Source organism: Camelus ferus, chromosome 8 (genome assembly GCF_009834535.1).
Source record: "Camelus ferus isolate YT-003-E chromosome 8, BCGSAC_Cfer_1.0, whole genome shotgun sequence".
Lineage (NCBI taxonomy): Eukaryota > Metazoa > Chordata > Mammalia > Artiodactyla > Camelidae > Camelus > Camelus ferus.
In genome coordinates, this window is record NC_045703.1 from 39,517,964 (window position 1) to 39,542,485 (window position 24,522).

General features: G+C 36.8%; 1 long non-coding RNA gene across 1 annotated transcript in view; it reads right to left on the bottom strand.

Moving 5' to 3' along the window:
* The window catches only part of LOC116665366, a 45,592-nt gene that overhangs the window by 6,296 nt on the left and 14,774 nt on the right, over positions 1–24,522 (bottom strand). The gene's annotated exons all lie outside the window — the stretch shown is intronic.

Below are 24,522 nucleotides of genomic sequence, written 5' to 3' on the forward strand. Positions count from 1 at the left end.
AGTACAGTTACAGTAAGGATTTTGTTTAGATTTAATCAATTGCTTACACCATTATGACTGTGTAAATAATACCTATAGCTGAGCATTTCAGGAACTTATTAAAATTACACTTTCTTTTAAAATGTTTGTTTTTCTGGACATTAATAATAACCTTGTTTTTTTTTCATTAGACTGATTTTATTTAAACCCTTTGCTAATTTTTCCACAATAGCCTTTCAGTATCATTTCCCCCAAGATCATCCGTCTTAGGTAATCTATCGGTTCCAATTATTCAGTTATAGTCATCCACCTGGAGACTTCCATTTGTTTTCTATTTGAACCGAGTGCTCTTTAGGGATACTGCAGAGTACTAGGAACTTCCTCTCCTTGGCATGCTGAGAACTCCCTTGGTTTTCTTCTAATTTGGGTATCCTGTTTTCTCGATCCCCTCCTTTCTTGCTTACTCCCTTGTTTTGTGAAGTACATCCTCTAATTATTTCCTGAGAAAGGGTGCAAGGGAAATACAATATTTAAGAAATTTTGTGTCTGAAAATCTCTTTCTTTTACCATAACACTGGCAGGCAGGCACTGATTTCTACATTAGATTTTTTTCCTTCATAATTTTGAAAGTGCTGTTCCACTCTCTCCTAGAGAACAGTACTGCTGTTTAGAGATCTCCTTTGGTTTTGCATGACATACTATTTTTTCCCTCTTTCTTTTGAAACTTCTCGGTGTTAACCTGAAATTTCACTTATAAGCCTTAGTTGGACCTATTTTTCAACTTTTATTGTTACTTCGTGGGCTCTTTTAATCTGAAAATTCATGTCTTTCAGTGCTGCGAAATTTTGTTAAATTATTTTGATGATTTCCTGGCTTTTATGATGAGTCCCTGTTTTATCTGATTTCTCCTTTGGAAACTTCTGTTATTCAAATATTGTACCTCCTGGACCATCTTCTTCTTTTCTTTTCTCTTTTTTCCCTATCTCTTTGTCTTTATACTCTAGTTTTTGGATGGTTTCCTTGACATTATCTTTTAAATCTACTATTGAATTATTCATCTCTGCCATCATGCTTTTTTTTCACATTCTCTTTTTGTTTCCCAAGTGTTCCTTTATATTGCAAGAAAGTCTTGCAATGTTTTTTCTCGATTTCTTTGTGAACAACTGAACTTTCTTCTCCTTTCTTAAGTCTTTGTTTCAGTTATTTTTGTCCCTGTCTTTCATGTTAGAGTCTTCTTCAGATGTCTCATTGACCTTGTCTTCTTAAAAAAGGGCGAGAACTAAAACGATGTCAACATTGAGTCAGCCTCTGGAAACTAGGAAGAACGAACACAGGAGTCTCAGCGTTTAGTACTCAGCATTCAGTATGTCTGTATTCATTTCATTCGCCTGATTTTCACACTGCTCCCCACAAGTGCCAGCCCAAAGACCTTCTGTTTTGTCTTCAAAGAATAAAACTCCAGTCTTTCTCCTGAGTGTAAGGAGAGCAGTCACCCCACTGAAGTGTTGGAAGGAATCTATGGATCAAACTACTTAAACAGCATCCCACCAATCGTTTATTTTCAGCCTCTGCCATCCCTGCCAGTGCTAGACGTGTGGCCAGTTGCTAAGCCTTTTGTGAATCCTTGATGTAAATTGTGTTGGTTGTGTGCTCTCTCCACTGCCGCCTCTCAGCTCAGAATTCACCCTTTTCACCTGCTCCAGGACCATGGAGACAGGAGACCAGCCAATGAAATCTTTTGCTTAGCTGCTAGCAGCGGTTAAGTTTTGTAGCTAGGGGGTGCTGGAGAGACTTGGCTGGAGAGGGGCTTTTCTTCCTGGTTGCAGTGTGTTCCTTTTGTCTGACTCTCGCAGCGTTGATACTGGATGGCTTCTGCAGCCCGAGGCTCCTCCAGGGAAGGCAGCTTCTCCGTAGCCAGCTTGGCACTTCACGTAGGGCAGCAGAATCCAGCAGCTTCCTCAGTACCTCCGCCCTCAGGCAGTTCTGTAACTGCCTCCAATGAGTCATCTGCCCCTGAATAGTATTCCCTGGCAGCCTAGAGGGTGAATTTACAGTGAGTCTCACCACGGCAGCATCACAGCATCCCTTCTGTATCCAGGGAGCCACTTCTGTGCCTCTCCAACAAGGTCCAGGTTTCAGCCTTGCGGGGTGAAAGTAGCTTGGTCTTTGGGTCCAGCTCATCCTAAGAGGTAGTGGCTTCTCCTTTTACCTGGTATTACTATATTCTTTAGTTATTTTCACTTCTTACTAGCTAATACCTGGGTACCCCAATCCCCTGTTGTAGTAAGTCACTCTTCGTGTTAAACTATCCCTGTTCAAATCACAGTACTGTGATTCCGTCCTGACTGCTCCAGTCGCTTCAAGCCCAGAAGAGGCTGAGTGTCCCCCGGGGAATAACAGCATGGTACGCTGTGCTGCTCCTCCATCAGCCCCTGACCGTCTCATCATTTACCTCCTGGCTGTGCTGACTGTCCTGTACTCTGCTCGCCATCTTTAAACACTCTTTTAAGAGTGCTGAATTATTTTTATTTTTCAGGCTTCACAAAGAAAATTGGTATTTACTCCTGGAGTTACCTCACTCTAGAAATACCTTAACGTAGGTATCATCATCTCTCAAAATTGTTCAGCACAACTATTTCTAAAAAGCCTTCCCTAACCCTTTCTCTCTCTTGAAATGAGTTGTTTTTTAACCTCTCGTTCCCTGAGGGCGTAAGCTGTTCACAGGTCTGTCTCCCTGAGTTTACAGTGAATCTTTTCTCTTTCTATCGCCAGATCTAGCACGTTGACCTTTTGTTGCATATTAAGAACTCAATAACCTTTATGAAATGAATGAATGCGTTTAATTTTTAAGGAATCTAATTTACAGTTTCTTCCATGGAGAACTGAGGTATGAATATGAAGCAAAATCAAGGTGAGATTTCAGGAGGGGGAAGCATATTAAATGGTAGGATGGTTCTCCCTTGACGTGGAGCCCTGTTTCCACGGCTTTCTCCACGGTCACAGCTGCACCACCCCGCTATTCTGAAGCAGCTGTCAGACCAGCATGAACTTGGAGCTCTTCACAGCTTGCGAGTTGGGATCAAAGTGACACAGGTGCTTCTAATTTAGTCGGAGCTAAGTGACACTTCTAATTTAGGTAGAACAAATTGTCAGCGTATTCCTGTATCCTGGTGGATATTTGCATTTATAGGTCAACAGGTGTAACCTAGAATCTGTAGTTCTCAAAAAAAAAAAAAAAATTTAGAAATCAGCATTTTACAGCTCCTCTCAATTTACCAATTTAAAATTATGTACTACTGAGTTGGGATGTACTGTTGACCTAAACACGAGGACTCCTACGCTAGACCACTGTGACTACAAACTAATCGTTTTTCTCTGATGAAAACAAGACGTTAGCCTACAATAATGACAGAGAAAGTTACTGACTTCAACTACAAAGCAAAGATTCCCCAATTTTTCAGAGGTTCTCAATGATCTTTGAAATGAAGGTATTTAAATATGTGTTAATTAGGTTTCTAGTTTGTTCAGAAATCGTGCAGGTAGATAGCAATATAATGTTAAATAAATCTCAGAGTACACTGGTTATCCCTGGAATGTCTTTACTACATGTACTGATATGTTTATCAGGCACACAAAATATTCATCACGCTTGCATTTGACTAGTGCTTGTACTCACTTAAACTGAGATTTTTTTCAAGAAATCTGTACCATGGGCAAGAATTATCTTCATTTTACAGTGGAAAAATAACTGAGCAGTAGAGGGGTTAGCTATCAAAGGTCATATAGTCAATATGTTGGAAAACAAGGACTTTAATCAAGGGCTGTCATCCACTATTCGGTTGGCATTAAGTACATGACTTTGACAGAGTAAACTATAGAAAGATCAACATTTTAATCAACTGCTCAGTTCTTTCTCTTTCTCATATAGAGACTCATGAGAGGTTGTGCCACCAAAAAAATCAACTAATTAAACTCTAAATACCACTCGTTTTTAAGTGACCTCCAAACAAATCAATTCAAGGGAATATTCTGTTAGTGACTTAAGGTAATTGCTTAAACAGCTGTTTTGGAAAAATAAATTCCTCCTTAGAGATTTAAAATAACATCAACAGCAAATTGCAGATGGGACGCTACCTACAAAGAAGATCTGGGCAAATCGAAAGGTAATAAATCCATCCATTCATTTACTGAGCAAATGTTTATTATGCTCCTCCTTTGTTCTAATCACTAGGTAGGCATATACTGATTAAAAAAAAAAACAACGATCTCTTGTGGTGAAGACTCTGACAATTCGAAGTCAAATGTTGTGATGAACCCAGAGGTGAGACTAATTGACTTGTCTGGGGAAAGGTAAATCGGAGAAGAAATTATATTTGAGTTGAATCATGAAGATGAATTGAGCAATCCAGGAGAAAAAGAGGGGAGAGATCATTCCCAGGAAAGGACCATTTATGCAAAGACAGGAAGTTGTAAAAAAAATACAGTGTATCTTAGGAAACGTGAGGAATCCAGCATGGCTTGAGAAGAGGTTGCATGGGAGGCTGGAAGGATAGTTGAGGGTAGTATCTGAAGGAGCCTTTTGGCTATGAGTTGTTCGCTTTTTATCTTGCAGGCAGTAGGGAGGCATTGAAAACTGAGAGATTATGGCAGGGGTGATTGATAAAACTCAACATTTAGGTTTAGAGTAGAAGACATACCAAGTGCTAAAAGAAAGGAAGAAATATCGAGAAGATAAAGGACTTGTAGAACTGGTCCCGAATATGGCATTCTCTCTTTGATATTTTGGAAAGGAGTGATTTCACACACTAATTTTGTGCTTTTCTATCCTGCAGACCCTCTTTTCCTTTCAAATTGCCATTAGGACTTTAGCCTCTGGGTGCATTTCTTATCTTAATGTTCTGCTTTCTTTCAGGACATTACTTGTGGCCAGCTTGAAGATTCTGTTCACTGTCATTTAACTCTTCCTTATTAGTGATGATGCTTTGGAGAAGGCCGGTCTCATCATAACATGTAAGAGAAACACTCACCTCCTTGGATGTATACAGATGTGTAAAATACAGAAATTCCACACAAGATGGCCCCCTTGGTGGAACTTCTAGGGGTCTAGTGGTCTGGGGCATGTTGACACATTCCACTGAAGATGAAGGACAAGTTGCTGCATCTGCCTCATCTAACACTAAGAAAGAGGCAAACACCTTGTGGGCTTCTTTGGATTTTTAAAGACAACATATATCTCATTTGGATACACTAGTTCAACCTATTTACTAAAGGCTGCCTATTTCGAGTAGGACCAGAGGAAGAGAGCGTCCTCTATCAGGTCCAGGCTGCCCATACTAATTGCTCTACAACCTGGGCTGTACAAATGAGCAGATCTGATGGTTTCTGAGGAATCAGAGGTAGATAAGGAGGTTGTATAAAACTATTGGCAGGTCCCTACAAGTGAGTCATAGCAGAGAGCTTCAACGTTGTGACAAAGCTTTGCCTTCTCTGTAGAAAACTCTCTCCCTTTTGAAAAGCCACTGGAAGCTTGATCATGGACCAGTAAGTTACCAAATTACCCAAGCTACCTATCATGAACCAAGTGTTTGACAGGAAGCCAAAACTTTGGCCACATACAGCAGCACTCTGTCATCACAGGAAAGCAGTAACATGAGATCAGGATCAAGCATTTGCTGAAGGCACGAGTTAGCACAGAGCAAGTGTCACAGATGCTCCTGGCCCACATTTCTGCCTAAGTTGTACCCATAGCCTCATGGGACGCTCCCCCTGACAACTGACTAAGGAAGAACAACATTTGTGGTCTGGTTTACATGTGATTCTGCACAACATGCTAGCACCACTCTCAAGCGGAGAGATGCAGGACTCAGCTCTACTCAGGCGTAGCCCTAAAGGACAGCAGTGAGGGAAGTCCTTCTAATGGATGAACTCAGAGCAGTGCACGTGGTTGTTCATGTCTTCCTGGAAGAAGAGATGGCCAGAGGCATGAATCTATCCTGACCCATATATAGTGCTTAATGTCTGGATGAATAGTCAGAGACTTGGAAGGAACACAATCAGAAAACTAGTCACAAAACAGTCTAGGGAAGAGATGTGTGGATAGACCTCTCTGACTGTATAGAGTATGAAGATATTTGTGACTTATGTTAATGCTCACCCAAGACTGTCATCAGCAAAGGAGGATTTCAATAGAAATCTGAAAAGTTGTTATATGTGGATGTCAGTCAGAATCTATTCTCAGCTGCTGCTGTCCTTGCGAGTGAACACTGAAAGTGGCCATGGAAGCAACGATGGAGGTTTTGCATGGGCTCAGTAACACAGGCCGATCTGGGCATAACCACTCCTCAATGTCCAACCTGTCAACAGACGAAATCTGAGACACTAACATGGCACCATTCCCCTGGTAGTTTTGCCAGCCACCTGCTGGCAGATGATCGCATCAAACCACTTCCATCCTGGTGCTTTATTTCCACTGGAATAGATACATCTCCCAATATGGATTTGCCTCCCCTATCTGCAATGCTTCTGTCAAAACCATCATCCAAGAATACACAGAGTGCCTTACTCAACATCATGAAACTCCATGGAGCATCACCTCCAACCAATGGACTTTATAATGAATGAAGTGTGGCAATGGGCTCAGAATTCACTGATCTTAGCATGCTACCTTGTCACCCTGAAGCAGCTGACCAGAGAGAACACTTGTGAACACTCAGTTGTGGTGTCAGCTGGACAGCAACACCTTTGAGGGCTGAAGTAAAAATTCTCCAGGATTAGGTATACTATCGGAATCTGAGACCAAAGTAGGGTACTGTTTCTCCCACAGCTAGGATTCAGAGTACAAACAGGAGTTAACATCTATCAATATTTTTGCTTCTTATTCTTGCATCTTTTGACTTTGCTGGTTTGGTGGTCTTACTTCCCAAGGAGGGGATACTTCCAGTAGAGGATGCACCAATTGTTTCACTAAACTGGTTTTCGAGACCAATAACTGGCCACTGCCTCCTCATGTCACCTAACTAGTTGGTAAGAAGGGGGATATTGTACTGTTAGAGTGATTGATTCTCTCAAGGGGAAGATGGGTTACTACCATATGTTGGAGAAAGAAATGTGTATTTGGAATGGGGATTCTTTGAGATGCTTCAGAGCAGGCCCATATCCTATGATAAAAATTTAATGAAAAATTGCAACTGATCAATAGAGGCAGGACTTGTAAAGGGACAGACCCTTGAGCAATGAAGGTTTTGATTATCTGACCAAGAAAGAAACCCACCACCAGCTGAGAAGCTTGCTGAGAGCAAAGGGATTATGGAATGGCTAGCAGAAGAAGGGTGTATAGACCAGCTATGATTATATGATGGTAGGTGAAATGAAGACTTTGTAGTTGTATTTCTTCCTTATTTTGACATGAATTTATTTTTGTCTATTTAAAATGATCATTTATCTTTTTTCATTCCCTTTCTCATGCCCCTACTAGCTAAATAAGATAAGGGTTAAACTGATTTCTCAGTATTTAGTTACAGCATATCAAAAAGGGAATGTGATTCAGAAGAAGAAATCACTAAGATGGTATTTGTGGCTCCTCCTTTGGGGTGAGGAATAGTATGTTTTCAGTTATGCAAGAGATCGTTGCATCAGGTTAGGCAGAAGCATGGCTTTTCTTTTGTTTTATATGAAATATAGTTAAAAGAGGTGTGTATCAATGGCAGCATGACTAGGAGAGGACTATTTTAGATTGTACTGTCACCTTGGTTATGTTGAGAGCCACATTTCCCAGAATCCTCTTCCTGACAAGATTCCAGGTTAAACTTGGCCAAAAGAGAGCTTGCATGAGATTTAGAAGGCACAAGTACAAAATAGCAGCCTTTATTCTCTGGAGGTCTTTCTGGTCAGAGTGACAGAAGGTGCTCTTCTTTCTAACTCTTGGCCCTAGTGATTAATAGCATTTCCAGGTTTAGCACAGGATGCTTGACTGTACATCCACAGAAGCCATAGATAGCCTTACATAGTCCTCTCCCCTCGCAGTCCCACTTTGGAGGGATGTGCTAGTTTTTGCAGAATTCCCTGCAACCATGGGCTTTTTTTTACTTGCACCGGTGCCTCAGGAGGACTCATTAAGACTTCTTTGATGCTCTTACTTTCCCTCTTTGCTGTCAGTTCCCCTGCTCTTCCCACAGTTGTGTAAGCTTTACTTCCTACAGTATATCCTTTGTCCTGTAGCACTTATAGTGACTCTATTTCCATGACTGAACTACACATGTTAACAAGCACAAGTTCATGTGCCTGATGCACAGTGAGGCCAAATGATACCGAAATGTCAGGATTTGGTGCAGAGAAAGGTTTATTGCTGGGCTGAGCAAGGAGAATGGGTGGGTCTTGCTCAAAAAACAAGCAAACAAACAAAAAAAAACACCGACCTGCCCGAAGGGTTTCAGCTATGCATTTTTAAAGGCCAGGTGAGGGAGAGGCATCCCAGGGTATGTGATCAGCTATGCACAATTCTCTGATTGGTTGATGGTGATCGAAAAGTCTGGGGGCTACAGGCTCATGATCATCAAGCAGTTAATTTCTTCAGTTTGGTGGGTATTTTTATGATCTGAAACACTCAGGAAATATACATAAGATACTATTATCTGGGTCCTTCAGAGAGGAGCTACAGCAGAGGATACGGGAGGAGGGGTCTGTTCCGGAAGGGTCCCATAGGGTCCTGCTTGGTTACACACATGTCTTCCAAGCTCTTGATTATCTTCAAATCTTTATAAAATTAAGACAAATGATTAAGTGAATTTTAAGAAATTATTTTTGGTGTGACCTTTCTTTCTTGAGAGATTTAATAAATATTATATAACAGAAAGACTTAAAGGTTTGAATTATTGAAATGGAGGTTAAGACTGGAAATACATTTATGTTTACTAGGACTCTAAGTTTTAGAAACACATCTTGAACGTACTGAAGCAGAAGAAGGGATTTAACGGCTCAATTAACTAAAAAGTGCAGGTTGTATATGCAGGTTTTGGGCATGGCTGAATGTAGGTGCTTACACGTTATCAAGTCTCTCTCTCTCTGCACCTCTCAGCTCTGCTTTCTTGGCTAGTTTCATTCTCAGAAGCTTTCTAAATGGTAGCAAAGATGAACATTGTCACTTTCAGGCTTATATTCTACCAATAACAGTACCAATGGAACAAGAGCACTCTTTTCCCAATACATGTCGATAAAAATCTTCAGGCTAATTTGGTTTACCTACCTTGGGTCATGTGCCCATTTCTTAAGCAGTAGTTGTGGATTCTGATTTTGAATTATAAGGTCAGAGCATACTCCTAGACTTGGGGAAGACCATCCAAACCTCATGCATTTGGAGGGGTCCTTAAGAAAAAGAAGGGGTCCATTGCTAGGGGGGCCTAGTAGGTAAAATTAGTACATCTCTATTATATCACACTTGGTTGTCCAGCAAACACATATACTTTCTTTTAATTCATACATTTCAACATTTCTTTTTATAGACACATTGCTCCTATGTAACATAAAGCAGTTATTTTATACATAACAAATACCACATTTAACTTCTGTCTAAAAAGTACACATGTGTGCTGTACAGTTACCCCATTACCCCTAGATCTGGATCTTTGCTTTACGCCTATCTTTCTGTCAGTCTCAGATATAGCTTCTCAAGATTCAGCAGCCTCTGACTAATGGTGTATTTGTTTAATCACCTACAAGGCAAACATAATACACAGTGGTGGAGTAAATAAAGGATAAATTCAATAAAATTCTCATTTGGGAATAGGAAGAGGGGAAAAGTAAATAAACAGTGGTTCTATTCCTCAGGGATTGCACGTACTTACTTTCCTGGAAGGATAGTGAGTCCCTTGGTCAGGAATCTACATCACGGAGGATTTCACTTGACAATTATCTTCTTGTGGCTACATCTGATACCCTTTTTTTTTCTTGGTGCCTGCCATATGTTAGTAATGCACATCCTGTTGGTCAAGTTTTGGCGGGGGAGGGAATGCTTAGGGATTAAGTACTTCCGAACATTTGCTTGCCAGGTTGGCAGTTTCTCTGGAAGGAAAACCTCCTTAAAACTGTAGTAGACATCCAGTTAATGTACATTTGATCAATGCTATAGACTAATAACTGGAACCTGACATCATGCTGCGTCAAAGTCTCAAGAGAAATCTGAGTCTGTAGTTTCTGTTTCTTAGCATTTAGGACCCCAATGTTCTATCCATTTTCCAACTCTTTAGCCTAAAGGTTTATCATGGTGCAGAGCAACTGGTTGGGATTGGAAGTCATAACAATCCTCCGCGTATTTCTAGTTGGTATGACAGGGAAAGTTTTCACTTTTTAAAAATTAAGATAATTAGAGTGGAGTTTCTGTTATTTTCACCTAAAAACATCCTACCTAACACCTTCTTCAGACAAGGAGTAGCTATTGAAGTTCTTTGGAAGGATCTAGAGAATCATACTGCAGCTTCTCCTAGATTCTATCCTTATTTGCATCGTTGGATTTCCTTGGATTTCCCTTACACTAAATTTTTCTTGGGGTGAAGAATTTACCTTTTATAATGGTAAAAGCACATAGCTATTTGAATCTCAGCTGTCTTGGATTATCAGATGCAGCCATGAAGCAAGGTAGTGTTTTCTTTCTTTCTTTCTTGCTTGCTTGCTTGCTTGCTTGCTTGCTTTCTTGCTTTCTTGCTTTTAAACAGTCAAGCTTGACATATTGAGAACTTGCTATTATATTTCAGCATTCTGATATTTTTCTACCAAGTTCCCTAAGGTTCTACCCTCAGTAGACACATGACCTGAATCCAAATGTATGGCAGGTAACCATCTGCTTTGCTACTGCATAGCACAGATGGACCACATTCTAGCTAGTACAAGGGGAATACTCACCTCCCTGCAGTCCACCTCAACTTGGCCAACTAACATTTTAAGATTTGTTAGTAACAACAACTGACTTCCATATTAGCCAGGATATTTTTAGGTGAAATGACAGCAACCTCATCTACTTGTCTAATTTTTTAAAACAGGTGTTAACATTTAGATTATTTATTATTTTTAACATTATAAATAAGACTATGATGAATATACATGATTATTTTTGTGGCATTGCCCTTAGTACCAACATTTCTAAGGCTCCTGGTGTATAGACGGTCAAATATCTTTCTAAAATTATTGTGGCAAATTACATTATTCCTAGCAATATATAGAGGTACAAATTTCACTGTGCCCTCAATGACTGTAGTAGATGCTAAAATTGTCTTCCTCATCTTCCTTGAACTAGATCATTTTGGTGTTGGGTGACTTCCAACTGCTGGCTGTATTTATGTGCTTGGAATTTTTCTGAGATACAAAAGGCATTTCTGTCCAAGTATGTGTCATAGGTCAGAAATGCTACAGAATTAACATACTCCAAGAGCCTCTGTCAAATAATGACTGATGAGAGTTGATGAATAAATACCCTTTGAAGCATGTGTTTTACACCATTATCTGCAAGATTAAGCTTCGGTCACCCATGCACCAATAGTAGCTGGCTTCATAACATGGTCCTTTTTCCTTCATTTTTATTGAGATATAATTGATATATAACATTATGTAAGTTCAAGGTATACAACATGATGATCTGATATATATATATATTGCAAAATGATTACCACATTAAGATTGGTTAACACAACCATCACCTCCCATAGTTACCATTTTTGCATATGTCTGGTAAGGATGTTTAAGATCAATTCTCTTAGCAACTTTCAAGTATACAATACAGTATTGTTAACTATAGTCACCATACCATACATAAGATCCCCACTACATATTCATCTTATAACTGGAAGTTTGTACCCTCTGACCACCTTCACCTGTTTCTTCCACCCTCCCTCCCCTGGCAACCACCAGTCTACTCTGTTTCTATGAGTTCAGTTTTTTTAGATTCCATGTATAAGTGAGATCATACTTATGATACTTATGAAAGAGTATTTGTCTTTCTCTGTCTGACTTCACTTAGCATAATGCTCTCAAGGTTCATATATATTATCACAAATGGCAGGATTTTCTTTTTTATGGCTAATATTCCATTGTGTGTGTATGTGTCTATCAATCTATCTCTCATCTATATATATAATCTATCTATCTACCTATCTATCTGTATCTATCTCATTTGTTTTATCCATTCATCCATGGGTGTACACTTAGGTTGTTTCTGTATTATAGCGATTGTAAATAGTGCAACAATGAACATGGAAGTGCAGATATCTGTTGAGACAGTGATTTCATCTTTTTCAGATATATATTCAGAGGTGGGATTGATAGATCTTATGGTAGTTGTATTTTTATTTTGTTGAGGAACCTCCTTACTGTCTTCTATAGCGGCTGCACCACTTTGCTTAACACACTTGTGACCCATTGTCTTCCCTTCCCTGTCATATTTCACTACTCCTCTGCCAAGGTTCCTTATACTACACAGATAAACTACTTATACTTGAAGTCTCATCTCAGAGTCTGCTTTATGAAGGAACCCAAAATAAAACATCAGGATTAATTATCATCATTTAATCTCAAATGGACAAACTTAATAGGAAATGAGTTAGCAATTATTTGTATCAACATAGATAAACCTTGAAACATTGTTAATTGAAAGAAGCAGCCTTCAGGGAATTCATAAGTGGGGTAGTATTTGTGGAACAATAATATACACAAAACAATTTTATTCCTGCAAAGCAATGCCATATATGCAAAAAACTGCATATATGCAAAATGATATAAAATATCATGTCACAAAATATATGATAAAACCTGCTTGACAGGGATAAAAGCACAGGCAGAACTGCACTAACTAATAAGAAAGGGGAATGTAATTGGGAAGGTTACATAGGAGGCTTCAGTTATATCAGTGATGTTTTATTTCTTAAGCTGCATTGTAGCTCTGTGTAGTTATATCATTCCATATGCTTTTCGTATGTGTGAAATATGTCTTTATAAAAAGATTACCTAAACTATATAAAGTAAAACAAAATATTTGTAAAGAAGTATTCATCTAATACTTAAATTAATACTTACAAGTACAAAAGACAGAAATAAAAAGTCTGATCGAATTAACTCTTAAAATGTAAATTTCTGAGATACTGTAATGGGGGATTCATAACATTATGCATTTGTCCAAACCTTTTGTATGTACAACACCAAGAGTGAACCCAAATATAAACTATGGTCTTTGAACGATAATGGTGTGTCACTGCAAGCTCACTAGTGGTAACAAATGTACCACTTTGGTGGGGGATGTTGATAATAGAAGAGACTATTCATTTGTGGGGAAGGAGGCGTGTGAGAATCTGTACCTTGAACCTAAAACTGCTTTAAAAAGTCAAGTGTATTAAAACGTACCAAAAAAGAGTGAATTTTTATGTGTCAAAAAATTGAACCAAAATTTCTTAACTAGGAAACTACCACAAATACGGAAAATATGATATTCTTAGTATATAGATGTCACACAAGTCAGTAAGAAAAACACAAAGGACCTAATAGAAAATTGGCAAAAACATATGAACCAACAATTCTCCAGCAGAAGGTAAAAATGGCTAGAATACATAAGAAACCAGTCAACCAGTTTTTAGTTAACTTCATAATGATCAAATAAAAGCATAATAAATGAGTTAACATTTTCATCTCTCAAACTGGCAAAGATTTAAATGGTCACAGAATTTTAAAAAGTTGATTCCTTTCCTGCAATAATTTGCTTTCTTGGACTTAATTTTGTAAACTAATCAGAGCTGTGGTTTTCCTGGTCAGAGAGAAGATGCGGCATCAGACAAGTCCGGGTTCAAACACCTTGTCTACTGCTTACTGGTTATATGGCTTAGGGTGTGTTATTTTTTCCTTCTCACTGAGCCTACTTCCTCAACTGTAAAATATGGACAATTGTATCTGTTTTATAGAAAATTATGAAGATGAAATTAAATCATGTAATTAACAAGTTGGTATAGGGTTGATCATTCAGAGTTATTTAACTGCTAGTCATTTTATTATAGTGATGTTTCTTGTAGCAGTACATATAATATTAAAAATTTAGACATTATCCAAATGCCAAATATATAGAGGAAAAGGCAAAAAATACTGTGGTATTGTTTTCAAAGGGAAGAGTATACGGCCAATAAAGATATTTTCCAAAAATGTTTAATGACAAAGAATATACTCACAATACAATGTTAACCTAAAAATATAGTCTAGGATACAAAGCTGTAATAAATTATGGTTCCATGTAAAATGTATACAGAAAATGCATGCCAAATTAATATTGATATTTCTAGGCTGCAGAATTATGAATAACTTTCTTTTGTATGCTTTTTGGTATTTTCCAAGTCTTCTCTCATAAATAGCATACTTTTATAATCATAAAATGTCACAAAGGTAATATGATGAAAAAGAGTATAATTTAATTTATATGTAAATGTAAGTAAATTATAAGAAACATTACTGACAACATTTGTTTAAAAGGATATATACAACATATTACATATTGATTTTCTTAAGCTTTGATATCTCATGCATTTTGAAATTAACTCTATGTATAATTAAATAAAATGACTGAAAGTACCAGAAGGGAAAAGAATCAAGGAAATAGATATGACCTTTTAAACACAGTTCTTCTATAGCATTATGGCCTCGATGGTCCATCTCCAGCATTTATACATTGATCTATTCATGTATTTATTCATCAAACATTAGACCATTTATTATGTGTGAGGTACTGTGCCAGGTATGAGGCATATAAGAACTAAGGTGGGGTGGTCCCTCTTTAAGGATTTCACAATTTGATGGAAAGACAAACAGTGATTACACTAAAACATTATATATGGGGTTACATAATAAGCATTGTGGATCCAGAAAGGGAGGAGACATTCACGGCTTGATTAGGTCATTTAACTAAAAAGTATCATTAAGTATATTTGAAGTTAGGAATTCTAGCAAAACAAGATTAAAACCTGATCCATGTTGCTTTAAGGATAGAAATCTATTATGGAACAACTTTTTCTTAGAATAAGGGAGACAGTGTTAGAGAGGTCAAAGAAAAAGCAATTAAGTAAAAAGATCCTAACTATGGACATTGAATTTGGAATTTTCGTTTATATGTCCTTCTAGAAGTTTATAGTTACATTATTTTCAAACAAAATGTTATGCAAATCTTTTGTATAACAAAGGTGAAAAAGATTTTCAAGTTTGTGAGTTCATCACATCTTCCTCAAAAGATAGTGTCCATTTGCTGTCACATATCAATGAAAAAAAAATTCAGGGACCAATACTGAGGAAAAATGGAATGGTTTCTTCTCATTTTAAATGGGGAAAGACAAACATCTATTTAAAATGCATTAATTGGAAAGAAACAGAAAAGAGCGTAGTAATGGGAAAAAAGGATAATTTCTGTGTAAAAATTTCAGAGAAAGGTGTAAAACTTAGTGGGCAGGAATTACTTCAGGATGGTGTTAAAAGAGAGGAGAAATGTGATTGATGAGCAATTAACAAATATCGTTTGAGTAAGAAGGAAATGTGGATAGAAACAATAAGAGCCAGGAAGATCGATTTCTGCCTCACCTGTGAGTGGAATGTGGGGAGCTATGGGCAAAAATAAAATCAAGGTTCAACCAAGACATTTTCAGAGGACCTGGCAAATGAGTTAGTGTCACATATGATGCTTCAAGCTGGGAAGGTTGCTACTTAGGTTTTTTTTTTACCTCTACCCCTTGATATCTTTCTAAAATCTTGAATTATACTTGTTCATCCATCAATTCCCCATGAAACCCCTTATTCCTCTGGACTTATCTAATGCTGTTAATCATAGCAAATTTTTTTAGTTACCTTGCTGTCAAACTTTTACTTTATCTTTTCCATTTCCTACATTCAGTGCCTAGTTTTCCAGTTTCCCTCTATCTAATCCATCTTTCCTTCCTTCCTATTTCCAAGGTCTCTACCCTAATCTTGGTCGCTTTCCTAGGCTCTCAGATTCTCAGCTTTCCCCACAATGTACCTGGTTAGATGATGTAATCTTCTGAAGGTCAGATCCGGTATCATTCTACCTGCTTGAACCCTTCCCATGACTCATTACTTCAGAATAAAGTCAGTAGTTCAAGGTTGCCATAATTTACCTACAGCCTACTTTCTCAGGGTTATTTCCAATTACTTTCTTATAGTCCTTTTATACTCTAATCAAAGTGGACTTTTCACTGATGTAGTGAAACAGCCCATGCTTTCCCATCCCCATATCTTTGCACGTGTGTTCTCTCTGCATGATTTACCCTTCCTCTCCTCTAGCCCACGCGCCCTAACCTATTCTTCAAGACACATCTGCAAATCCCTCTCTGAAGATCTTCCCAGTGTATCAAATTCCGTGGAGTTGTTTTCTTATTTCAATCCTCTGCATATTATTTTTATGTCATTTCCTTTACTTTGTCTTTTCTTACAAGAATATATGAATTATTTTTATTTCCCATACTCGATTTTAGCCTTTTCCAGAGCAGAATTTGTGTATTACTCATCTTTATGATTCCTCATATCAGATTAGGCCCTCAGTAAATATTTCTTTAATTGAATGAGCATTAATCAATAATTTGTAACAAAGCAAAGCACTGTTTACAAAAATATGATGCATTTGATCATTCATTCACTCATTCAAATTTTAAAATTTAAGACATACCATTTCCTAGTGCAAAGTACTAAACAACAAAACGAGAGTCATCTTCTGGTTATTTTCTTTGGGCCCCATGTATGAAGATCAGATTGTAAATGATAAATATTATTACAGAAAATAAAGTGGCAGCCTCCCCAGAGTTCAGTTTGAGGAAATGTGAATTGTTCTCACACAAACAGCTACATCAAATAAATGATATGTATTAAATACTACCAGATGTTTCTCATTTAGAGAGATTCTGGTGCAAAGAAATGACATTGTATGTAGACAGATGATGCAGTTAGCCTTGTTCTGAAATGATCAAAAATTGGTTTCAAAGTGTTTTCAGTTAGTGAAATTAACATATTTTTAATTTTAATTTTTAAAGTACAAAAATATTTTTAGTGAATTTATACTGAAATTATTTAAAAACCATTTTATTTTTGACCAGTTTTACTAGTCCAATATAGTAAAGGTTTTAAATTTAGTTTTTCCTGTTTGGAAATAGAGGATTCTATGTGGATGCAGTTAAATTCAACCAGTAAAATCACTTGCGTAAAGGTTCTCCTATAGGTACTGAAATGGTTCAAGCAGAGTCTAAACATGGAAAAGCATCCTCCCACTGTCTTAAATTGTGAATGACAGAAAGCAAAGCTTTAGTAATCGGACTTTGGCTGATTTTTGATGGGAAATTGAGAGTTCTGGAAAATGACCTTGGCATGCAATGATGTCATTTGTTTTCATCTCTTCTATGAAATGAAAGTAATTATGAAACCTACTGCCATTAGTATGTTACTCAGGAAGTGAGTTAGAAATATATTTCTCCTATATCACACTTTTCCTCAGCCTCTTCTTCTTGAAAAATTAATTATCTTCTTCATTAGCCTGTTAATTAAATGAATTGTTTGCCCGAGCAGGATTTGCCCAGCTTCACACATTAGTCAGGCCTCCCTGAGGACCCAGCTTTTCATGTTCCTGTAACATTTAGGACTGGGCTTTTCCTGTATTATATCCGCATGCACCATACCCTACAAGCAGCAGAGACTACTATTTGGCCTGGTGTCTTCTCGGTTCCTGGCATGCCAACATTTTCTTTTTCTTTTTTTTGTTTCGATTGAATCTGTTTTAGTGAGCCTCCAAGATGAAAAATCAATGGCTAAACACAATAGTAAGATTTATTTATTTTTTCTGAATTGTGCTCAGTATCTTGTCTGACACCACCTGCGGTAAATCTGCTTTTTTTACTCACTCTAGAAAACATGTGAATCAAAGCTGATGGAGAAACAAACATTATCATCAATTCTTGTTGTCTTGGCTACCATAGGTGGATGGCACTGATTCTTTATTACAGACTGTAGCCTGACAAATGCCCTGAATCCTCCATCAATCACAGGCTCAAGATACACCTTGAGTCACACTAAAGCCAGGGGTCCTCAGAAATTGCACAGTCAGGGTATCAAGTATCAAGTCACTCTTCAAATAGCCCTAGTAATTTTGTGGGGAAAAAAGTTTAACTACTATATCAAGCTGTGATTTGGAAGAACTGAACCATTATAATCTTATCACAATTTTTCTATAGAGAATAGAATAGAGTTTTCAGGACTAAAGCAGTTTCTTAGTGTTAAAATTTAAGATCTCCTGGGAAATGCAGATTTTTCCTTAGAGAATTTCCTCCCCCCCCCTTCAATCAGTCATCTCAGAGTTGTTTTTATTATAACATTTCTTTTACAATATAGGATTTTCCCTTCACCTTAACTTATGATTGCTAGTTATTATCAAAACTAAGCAATGTTGAGCACGAGAAACTAAACAGAAAAGAAGTAATGCAAAGTATTTGGTCAGAGAGCCTCTCAAAGGACTTAAATAGATTAGGAATGGAAGATGCAAGCCTAGGTTAAATTTAAATAACTTGCCATATAAATGTTGAAAAACAATTACCAAATCTTTAAAATTTCAAGAACCAAGATTAAGGGTTTAAAAGAAATTCATTTTCTCTCTTACATAAACTTAATCTTCCTTTTAATGTGTTTTGTTCTTACAATTCTGTGATTGATCCACGTGTATTTGCATTTATATTATTTTTCCTGTTTTTCTTCCTTATTACATCTTAATCTCTTTGTGGGCAGGGACCATTGCAAATGTTTAATTGTGACAGATGTCTTTGACTACTGAGTAAATAAATATTAGTTGACTGAGCCATGAGGATAGGTTTTCATGATAGCCATCTTTCTATACCTAGCAATGATGAAATTTTGGTTTTAGATTTCTATCTCCATGAACAAGAGTGGTCTGAATGTGGGGTGGACAGTGAGTGTAGGGGTGGAATATGATATTATTCTGAATTTTTAAAATGTTTATGCCCTTCTTTTACATATATATGAACACATGTGTGTATGTATACATGCATACATATATATCTGAATATGTATGAACCACGAACCATACATTGTTCATATTGGTTGTATATATGCACATATGTGTGTGTGTGTGTGTGTATACATGCATATAAACGTGTGTGGGTATACATATACACATATGCATACATACATACATATATACAACCAATATGAACATATATATATATACCCACACACATATTCCCCATCCCCTTGAGGGCAGAGACTGTCTTTTACCACTATGGACCATACTATGTATGGTTCATAGTACACAGCAGTTGTCAAAAAATGCTTGTGCCTCTTGATAGATGAGAGGACTCTGCAGTTGTTTATTTTTGTCATCTCCATGCAGCTGATACAATAACAGTTAACATCCTAGTGAAAAAGTTAAGTCCTAGATTCATCCCAGTGACCCTTGAGTCCTAATGTTTCTCACTAGAATCCAGTAGATGTTCTTTACCCAGCAGGACTTATCAGTCACACCACCGGGTGTCCTTTACTTTTTCCTATTTGGCATGAAAAAATAGAAGTGAATAAGAGAACATAAGAGGGAAATAAGGAGATGTGGTTACTGGTTAGCAACCCACCCAGTTATTGGGTTATGGCTCTCACCCAGATGAGAATGACTGGAAATGATTTCAAAGGCTAACAGATGGTTTTATATGATAAAATGTTATTGTTAAATAAATTCTGAATAAAAACTGTTTTTTTTTTTTTCTCAAAAGCTTATAAATACGTCTTTCAAAGAGGTTGAAGGTAGGAATGATGTTACCTGCTGAAGGAGTGAGACAGATACGTGATCAAGGGTTTTTTCTAACCTATGATCCTGGGATGAGAGCTCTTTCCTTTGTGACTATGGATGGCATTTGTAGAAGGTGCAAATCTTTTGTACTGCCTGTGATAAAGGAACTGATTACCATACTAACATATTATTATATACAAACATCTTTAAGCAGAGATTGGAATACAGGCTCCACAAGGTCAAGGATTTTGGTCTGTTTTGTTCTCTTATGTATCCTGATACTTAAAACAGTTTTTAACACATAGAAGTCATAAAGGAAATTGTTACTGAATGAAGGATTAAAAATATGGACACACTATTCTCGCATGTTTTTGTCTTTGGCTATGCAAGTTGTGTTTTGTTTCCCTGATTTCAAAATCATCTACTGAGTATTGATTAATGCTACCTAATATGAAGAGACATAATATATAGAATGGTCTTAGCAGTCAAAATAGAAATGCATTTCCATCATGAATGGTTTCTTTCTTTTCCTTTTTGCTATTTCTCTCAAATAGTTTGATTACGTGGGTTGCTGTTTGATTTCATTGCATAATCACTGTAGAAATCAAACTAACTAAGCTTTGGTGAAGATTATTTTGAACAAAATAATACAGTATCTAATAATTTTATTTAAAAATGTATTTCAGAAACATTTTATTATTAGCCTTAAAATGGATATATTAATGTATCTTCTACATTATTCAGACAGCAAATTGTAAAACAGGCATGCCAAAGCACTTCCATCAAAAGACTTACACTTTCTTAATAGTAATATTCAATTATTCCTAGAATTGAGAATTTTTATTCTAATAATGACCTGGGTAATAAACCAATATGACATATATTAAGTATGAGACTCATGATTCATCCTGCAGAATACAATTTTTTCACAAATGAGTCTTTAAAATACCTTTTCAGCATTTTGCTTTGCTTACCAGATTATTCTGTTAAATCTCTGCTGCTTCTACCTTAGGAATGCACCTTAGAACCATACCTCTTCCTACCCATTTACTTAAAAAAAAAAAATACACACGCACATATATGCATTCTATTATAATCCTAATGTGTTTTTTCAGGTTTCTTCTAGGTACAAATACCAATTCAAATGGGCACCATTAATCATAATGATGATAATATTAATAACAACTATAATAATTAATTCTGGATTATTTATTTCCATAGACTTAAATTTTTTTTTTTATTATTTTGGGGGGAAAGATGAGAGAAATAGGTGAGACAGATTAAGAGGTAAAAACTTCCAGTTTTAAAATAAACGAGTCATAGATATGAGACAGTGTGTGTAATATAGTCAATAATAATGCAATCTTTCTGTACGGCGACAGATGGTAACTAGACTTACCATGGTGATCATTTTGAAACTTATAGAAATATCGAACCAGTATGTGGTACACCAGGAACTAGCATAGTATTGTAGGTCAATTATACTTCAAAAACAAGGAAATAAACAAACTCATAGGAAAGAAACCAGATTTATGGTTCTGAGAGGCAGCGGGTAGAGGGAGGGAGAACTGGATGAAGGTAACCAAAAGGTACACATTTCCAGTTATAAGACAAATAAGTAAGTACTAGAAATATGATGTACAACACAATAAATATAATTAACACTGTTGCATGTACATAAGAAAGTTGCTAATAGAGGAAATTCTTAGAGTTCTCATCACAAGGAAAAATATTTTTCATTTTCTTCTATTTTGTATCTACATGTGATCATGAATGTTCACTAATTTTATTGTGGTCATCATCTCATGATGTATATAAGTCAAATCCCTATGCTGTACACCTGAAAATTACAGTGCTGAATGTCAATTATATCACAATAAAACTGGAAGGAAAAAATCATAGACTTAAATTTTAATTATTTTTTTTCAACTTTAGAAGTAAACAGTTCATTAGGATCCTCTAAGACCTGTGAGAACAGACCAGAAAAACCAACTGTTACTGCTTATCAGACTTTCACTTGGAAAAGAGACTTGAATGCTTCACTTGGACGGAGAGCTGGAGGGTTAGTATTTAGCATCTTCGCAGTCTGGGACAGTCTAACTTGGGAAGTCATAAAGGAATGAGGGAAGGACTTACCTACTATTTTTCTGGTGGTCTGCCCCCTCTTTTGAAATGAATGAATCTATTGGCTCTGACACTAGAGGGAGTGCCAGATAAGTTAAAACCTTTCTTAGCTTTTCCATATCCAATGGAATGTCTTTTATTAGAGAATCCTTCAAAAGATTGAGAGATGATGGACAAGAAGGCAGTCCTGCTGGAAGAGATTTAAGAAGCACTGCTATCACCATCCCTGCCCCTGTGAGATGTTAAATTTATGCTTTGAACCATCTGTGCTACCTTTACTAGTAGTTCTACCTGAGATGAGCTTTTGGATGATGAGTGTACAATGTTGGGTCAAGCAGTGGACTTGGAAGAGATGGGGATGAATGATTTGAGTAGAATTCTTTGTAAGTCTGGTATATGAGGAACCACTTAACCTACAAAGTACACACAGAACTAAGGCTGAACAGACTTAATCTTATCTGCAAGAGATTATACATCATTAATGATTATGAGTGAGGCAAATGGCTATTTAAAGTATAGGTTCACAGTAACTATAAAAGATCTAATTAAAATATTTAGAGCCCAAGCAGAATGAAACTACATGAGGAACAGGAAGAATGTAAGAATGGTTAAACGTACAAGATTTTAGGGGAGTATCCTCACTTTTTTGCTACATATTTCCTCAAATAGTATAATTTTTTCTTATCTCACAAGAGATCAAATGCATAAGTTAAATTAAAATTTACGTCTACAAACCAGAGGTTAAATGTGTCAGTACAAAAGTTACATCATTAGGAAATTATAATAAATCCCAGATTAACTGAACCATGAATAGAATTCTAACCAGGTGTTTTGTTTTTGCATAAGTAGATTCAATAAATAAATAGCACAGTACCAAGCTAGAGGCCTGTGATGCACTGATTAAAAATCTAGTGGAATTTTTTTTCTGCTTTATTCCACATTTAGAAGAAAGCTGCAAAAATATTAAATGAAAGTATCTCCTATCTTAGATCTTATTAACTTTTACTTCATGGAGTTTCAAGTAAAATTTTAAAAATAAACAGAACCAAAAACATGTTAAATTACATTTACCATATTATTTATTCATGGTCAGAAAAGTGGCCTCAATCTATTAAGAAAGGATTAAAAATGGACAACTGAGATTCAGTATAAGCTACCCGATGAACTCACTGTTGGTCCAAAATATTAGATTCATTAAATAACCTACTTGCTAAGTATTATGATCAATGGGAGAGTATTTATCCAATACAGTTAGATCAGATATACGAAGAGCAGCAGATGGTCAACTAAATAATTGAACACCTTTCAGCCTGACTTGGCTTTCATTGAACTGACCTATCTGGGCTACCTTTATCTACCTACTTTTCAACACAAACAACTGGAAGCCTTAGAGCTGACTCAGTAGTTGGGTTAATGCTGAAAGTAGCCATAGACGATTTAATTCTCTCCCTTCCTCACAGCTAAAGAAAGTCAAGTCTATAGAAGAAAAATTAAATTATGTAAGTACAGGTCACTTTGGTTGAATCTGAAGGAGAGGAACCCTTGGATACTGTGCTATGCCCGCTGTTTTATTTAAGGGACTTGAGCATCTGTGGATTTTGGTAGCCGCGTGGGTTAGGTGTCCTTCATGCTGAGTCCTTGAAAAATACATATGTAACCTGTTTCTCTCTCCCTCTTTGTTTTTCTTTTCTTTGTTTAAAGATGACACACTCACCTTAATTTGGTTTGAGATCTGAAACCTTAGAAATATGTTCAACGGAAGCTAAACTCTCTTTAGTAGGAATCACGTTTTGTCATGTCTGTGTCCTTCACAATAGAATGCCTGGTGCATGATAAACGTTCTTTGAACTGAATTAAACTTAACCAAATTGATATAATTGACAGAGGCTTAGTGAAATCATGCTTTGAAGTCACCTACTCAGAGAGGGTTTCAATTTTCCACTTTGGGTGGGTTAAGTTTCAACTGTTTAAACTGAAAGTAAATTGATCTATTGAACCAAGGATGGGACTGCCAGACAGGAACTTATTTATGGTTCTGTCCTAGTTAGGTTTCATTATTTGTGTTGCAATTATTAAATGCTGTCTTGATGCTGTCATATATTTCCTTATTTTAAAATAATTATACTTTATATAATTTATTTCTGGCTGTCCTCTCAGTGGGCTGATAATTCATTGTTATCAATTACATTGTCTGTGTTTTGATTCATCTTTCTGTGTCCTCACATAGTCCTTTTGCCTTTGAAGCTACAACAACTTCAAAGAAAGCTTAAATAAATGAAGAGATGTACAGGTTCAGCACTAAAGGAGAGGAATCTTTAAAGCCTAGATAAAAATGGTTCTATTTCTCCTTTTGGTCTTTTAACAAGTATTCAACCCATGACTCTCTTCTTGAGGAAGTCCTTCTCCCCACACTTTCTCCTTCTTGAATACTTGAAGTTGTAGCAGAGGAGAGGACTTGTATTTAGGAGAATAATCCAGCAGATGGGGCTTGAGACAGAATTTGAGGAGATGCAAATCTACCCAACACAAAAAAAGCTCCCAGAACTCCAAGTCTCAGCACTGGCTACAGCTCTTCAGGGCAATTACCGCTTTAGGGCCACAGGAAACCTGGAAGTGCCTGTTGG